At 35.6% G+C, this 6230-nt stretch overlaps 1 pseudogene; it reads right to left on the reverse strand.

The window, feature by feature from the left end:
- Positions 1-2662: 2662 nt before the first annotated feature.
- On the reverse strand, positions 2663-3305 carry LOC101567547 (annotated as a pseudogene).
- Positions 3306-6230: the final 2925 nt, after the last annotated feature.

Below are 6230 nucleotides of genomic sequence, written 5' to 3' on the forward strand. Positions count from 1 at the left end.
ATGGAATAAAAATGTCTAGGTTATTTATATCTCTGTTGTGTTCCTAAGTTTGAGACTTAGTCATTCTTTAGTCACAAATTTTGTAGATAAAATACTAAACTAAAACTAGAACATGAAAACTTAAATTACTTGACCACCTTGTACTAGTCATTGAAGTCCTAAATGGTAAAAATAATAAAAGGATGAAATAATTAAAAATTATATGGTATGTGAATAAACTATTGTAACTTTTATACCAGTTTGAAAGGACATCTCATAGATTTCAGTCTATTATATCCCTTCAGTGATCCATGAATACATGTAAATAACATTTTCTTTAAAAGGAGTACAGTTGCCTGTTATATGAAGCAGCTTGTAAAACTTTGTTCTGAAATGTAGTACTTCAGAAACTTTTTTTTTAAACTGAGTTAGGCATTTTCATCCTATAAATTATATACTGTGTTGATACTGTACAATTGTAACATGGACCTAAACTCATTCTAACTGGTCAATGATTTGTAGATAGGATATAACAGAGATGGCTTCGCATGGAATGTTATATAAACTACTCCAGAATAGAGGCATTAGGAATATCAGAAATAATGTTAATAGTGTTAATAGTACATTGCTTGGTTCATAAATCTTTTGCCTGGGATAAAGTATTTCAAACAGGAAGACTGTCCTTAATGCAAGTTTTATATATCTTGAACTCAAATCTCAGATCTTTTCTATATTACTAGATAGCATACATAGACAGTGTTCACTGTTCACCACATTTTTATCTTTCTATTATCTCACTTATTCAAGCTTGTCTGTGATTAATGGAATTGATGTCAGATTCTGGAATTTATTCTGACCAATGAACACAGCTGACTCAAGGGAGTACAGTCCTCCTGCCAAATAATAGAACAAAACTCAATATGCATAAAACAAATGCAAGACTCCAGGCTTTAGCTGAAGGAAGCAACTACCTGTATAATAACCAAGCAGCAAAAGCTATTTCTCATGTGGCTGCATAGGCCATATATTATCTCTAATCCCTACTATAGCTTACTGGTTTGACCTCTTAAAAATAAGATTGGAATTTTTCCTTTATAAAGAAAAGTCTTAGGAGACAATGGCTTCATTAATGTTTTGAACAATGCTAAGAATTAAAATTACTTTTGTTTAAAATGGAAATGACTATGAAATACTCTCCTTGCCAAAATACAACAAGGTCTGGTAATAATTGTTATTAATTTATTTTCTCTAACAATGCAGTCTTGATAAACTGCATTACTTTGAGTGGAAAAAATTTTGTTTCTTGACAGTTTAAAGGTAAATGAGGTGAAAGAAGACTTCAATAAGAAACTATTAACCAAAAATATTTTTATCCAGACAGAAATTTAATAATCTCTGTCATCATCACATTGAGTAAGAAATGACTGGCACATCTGTAATTTAAAATCTATTTAAAATCTAAAATTTTATGTTGACTTCTTTTACATTAGCCACAACTTACTCCAAAAAGCTTCCCTTAAAATTTTCTTTAACATGCTCCTATAATCCCAGCATTTGGGAGGCTGGAAATAAGAGGATCACTACAGGTCCAATCTATGTTAGTAAGACCCTGCAGACCCTGTACTAAATACATAAAAAATGTTTTTCTTTAATATATATTTTCTTTTTATAAAATAATTCAATTCACTTCCATAATTCAAATCATATGGAGAATACAAATAACAACAACAACAACACACCTGTGGCTTTCACACTTACTACTTTGAGGTAACATTTATATCCCTAAAAGGAAGATTCTCTTATTGCCAAAATGGAACTGAGTTCATATGTAGAACATGTACGTATCTCTATGATATGATACATTAGAAAAAAATTGGGAAAATTCAGACTTCAAAATTAAGTAACTGAATCACACAACAACAAAGTAATGATTTCTTCCAGTAACACTACCTGGAAAGAGTAAATCTGAAGGATTTATGAATACAGAACATAAATATAAGCAATAGGCGCCAATAAGCAGACAGGATATATGTGAGGCAAATGTACTATACTAGTCTCATAAGTAGACTTGAGTAGGGCAGGAGTATGCTGAAGGCTGTGATTATTTAGTTTTTGTCATGAGAAAAAGGATGAATATATTATGCAATATGGTTTACGCATCTGTGGATATATATATATATGAATTCTACATATAAGACTGAAGTTGACCACCTTAATTAAAAGTATGAAAAATCATAGATTATGTATTTCACTAGCTTTCAATGTAATTATTTATTGTTATGCAGTTAAGTAATTAAAAGCAAGAATTAAACTCCTTTAACCAGTAACAAAATGTCAGTGGAGAAACAGGCTTGTTTGTCTCTATACTGTACTCTCTTAGATTTCGACATAAGGTTTCCAAATAAGACTTAACAACCAACTAAAGAGCACTTAACTCTTAAAGCACTTTCTTCCATATCTGAAATAATTCAGTAAATCCTCCCAATAACTGAAATTTACTTTTACAGTTGCCTAGTTAGTAAGCATTAGAAATACAAAGGTAGGAAAGATTCTGATTCATACTGGTAGTTATTCACAATAACATATTCACATATGCTATACTGGTAGTTATTCACAACTTTGAAGATTCATTCCTTAGTTCCTTTGATTCCTACAATCATCCATTAGCCTATATACATGAAGAGATTATCCATATGGAACTCTGAAAATCATTAGCATTGTTGCACAATTATAGTTGTGGGAAAAACTTGTAAAAAAAATCCAGAATGAACAGAAAAACCATATTCCATTTTAGTATTTAATCTTATAGCATATTTAATGAATCAAGCTTTTGCAATAAAAATACTTCATACAAAAGTAATATGTTTCATTAGGATAAAGGAAACATACATTCTTATCTTGAATCCCATTATTTCACATGATTTATACCACAGATAATTTCAATGAATGAGATTTCCTGACATTCGAATATTTGCCTACGTGCTTGTAGGAAGTTTCTGTAGTCTTTTCTTGTTAGGAATTCCAGTTCTTCGGAAATCTTCCCTTTCTTTCAGGTATTCCATTTTACATGCTTCATAAAATACTGGATCATTATAGTAAGCAGTTAAGCATTCTTTCAATGCAGAATTTTCTTTCTGACACTTTACTACCATTAGGATTCCAGAGTCTTTGCAACATTTGGTAAAATCTTGAACTTGTTCAGAACACCTCTCTCTGGCCTTTTCTCTCATTATTTTAGGAATCAAAACATCCTTTTCAACATGTCTGAGATGCTGATCTGCCGGGTCGAGCGCCATCTCGGCGGGCGCAGAAGGTAGCCGCCCGCGGCTGCCACGTGACAGCATTTCACTGGGGAGCTGGTTAGAAATGCACTTTGGGGCCCCTTGCTAGACTTATTGCATCGGAATCTGCGCTTTCCCAATATCCTCAAGTGACTTGTTCCCCCATTAAAATGTGAGAAGCACCAACATACAAATCTGGCCTCAAATTTGGCTGCATGTTGGAGTCTCGCCTCTTCAAACTGTAGGCCTCTTGAGCCTTTAGGGCCACAGTGTTCTGAGGGCTGTGCCACTCTGAAATTCCGTAAGTTTTATATTTGGCCTGGGAAAGACAAGAAATTTCTCTTAAACACACAACTAATTGGATCTCTAACCCTCTCTTTCTCCCTTCCTTCTTTCCTCCTTTTGGTTTCCTCCCTCTTTCCCTCCTTCTCTTCCTCCTTTCCTTACCTCCTCATCCTCAGTTGGCAAATGGACTAGATAATAAAGGGAAGTAGTGTTGAAGAACTTGTGAATAACCTTTCTTATACTCTCTAAAATGCCAGTAAGCACACTAGGAAAGGCAAGAAAGGAAATAAAATATTTTTGCTTTCTACATTTTTTCATCTCCTGGGTTTTTAAAAAATAATAATCCTAATTAAAACAATCAGATAAATGAATAGAGTCACAAGCTGATGGAAGAGCCTCATGCACCCAAGGCAGGGCTTTAGGAAGGTGAGCGAATCTTGAGGCGACAGAGCTGCCTGCTTGCTTGGAGGAGAGGTGTAGTTGGAAGAGGCAGTGCCATGACCTGCAGGGTGTGTCTCCCTCCCTATTCTTCCCTCTGTGTCCCACTTTCTGGTTACCACCACTTGGTGAACAACTTTCTCTGCCCAAGCCCTTCTGACCTGATGCTCTGCCTCGGAGTCAGTGGCTGTAAACTGTCAATTGAGCCCAAATACCCCCCCTTCCTTAAGTGTGGGTGTCAGCTTCTGTCCCAGTGAGGAGGAAGGTGATTAGGACAGGAAGGACCATCCTCCCGTGAGCACATCTAAGACTTTCCACTTTCATTTTTACTCACGTTAGTGATCATAACTCAAAACACTTTATTTCAACAGATCTGGTTCCCCTGAAAGTCTTTTTGCTTTTGGCTTAGATGACATGGTGGTTGTGAGCTGGCCTTTGTACTTCACTGGGGCTGTGAGAATTGTTATCCGCTAATAAAAGCTATTTCATCAGTCAGAGACAGACTTCTATGAGTGTCCTCTTCTTAATGTGAGAACAGTTCCTATGCCTTTTTATCTCTATTGTAATGATACTTTAATACAGATAGTCCATGATTTGATAATGTTTAAAGCTCTTCTCCCCAAATTCTTTCCATTTGTAGAAATGTTATGTATGATAACTGAACAGGAAGTGTGATAACTGGTGAAAATAGCTATTTTTCCCCTAGGCTAGAAAAATATTCCTGTAGAATTACTGTTTGTAAGAAAATGAGTTTGTTCTCTAGGGATCTCACTAATCTGCTCAGTGCATCCTGGTGGGTGTCAGAATGTGAGGTTCAATCCAAATAGAAGGTTCTGAAGTCTGTCTACCAGGCTTAAGGGTGATTGACTGAAGATTTTTAAATTGTAAATATTTATACATTTTAATAAAAAAATGAATGAATAAAATATAATGGCCACACAGAATAGATGCTACCATATTTGACTGAACAAGAAGTGAAGCAATTGGCCTTTTATTTTCAGGAAACCTTGTCTTGTTATCTGTGACATCAGATATGTCCTTACTGTGCTGTTCCAAATTGCTACTCTCCACAAGGAGATGGTCAATTACCACTTAGTTGTTGGATTACAAGCTGACCACAATATATGTGCAATTATTACATGTTAATGAAAAAATTATAAAAGGAGTAGGGGTTATATCAGGATAGATGACCTTAGCATGCACAATGCCCCCAGATTTTATTCTTAGCATTGCCACAAAAAAATTTAAAAGGTATCCAGCAACAGAAAGACCAAGAACTCTCATTCGAGCACTATACATTATTTATACGCATTAAATTATCACTCTACCCCATAAACATGCATGATTAAAATATAACTAAAAATAAGTAAAACTGGATCTTGAAACCCCAAACTGAACTTTATATAAAAACAAATGAAATAAAAATGATAATAATGATTTAATGATACTGTAGTATGAACTTGGGGTCCCACTTTTATCAACAGACCAATCATCCTTGTAATGACATTTATATAAGTAATCTCTCTCTCTCTCTCTCTCTCTCTCTCTCTCTCTCTCTCTCTCTCTCTACCTACCTACCTACCTACCTACCTATCTCCAACTGCTAGAATGATCAGTTTTCCATGTTGCTTCTTTTTAAAATTGTACCCTGTACCAAAGCACTATGTATTTCCTTTTGATGGGTAGATCAGATCCACAGCACTGAGATCCAGGGGGCTGTATCTATATTTACTGAAAAAAAAATTAGCCCAGGATCAGAGGGCAAGCATGGGTCCCTGCCCCGCTCAGGGGCTGGAGGCGGGTCTTCTGGTCTCTGCAGGAGGAGTGGGCTGTGGAGCCTGCCCAGGAAGCCTGGAGGCACTTCAAGGGCTGGAACAGCGGGAGCTGTTTGTCTAGCAAAGAAAAATGTAACCAAAACATAAGGGAAGAGGTATTTTCAAGATGAGGGTGACTGTGACTGAGAATGACTACTCATCTTCAGTTTAAACTTCTGCAGATTCCTGTTGAGGGGGAGACTTTTGAATAATAAAATAACTGATCTAAACCATCTGTTATAAAAAGACTCCACTTGCCTGAAGAGGCCAAACCATGTTTTACTAGGAAGGGTGGAACTATACCTGAAGCCAGCTTCATGGCTAAATGTAAATCTATGCTTAAGCTTTAGGATTTCCCAAGAAGCTCTCTTTTTAGAGGCTGATCTCAATTAAGCACACTATATAATATTAAGAATAGCAATTATTGATTAAG

This window comes from Octodon degus, unplaced genomic scaffold, assembly GCF_000260255.1.
Source record: "Octodon degus isolate 3935 unplaced genomic scaffold, OctDeg1.0 scaffold00012, whole genome shotgun sequence".
In the NCBI taxonomy this organism is placed as follows: Eukaryota; Metazoa; Chordata; class Mammalia; order Rodentia; family Octodontidae; genus Octodon; species Octodon degus.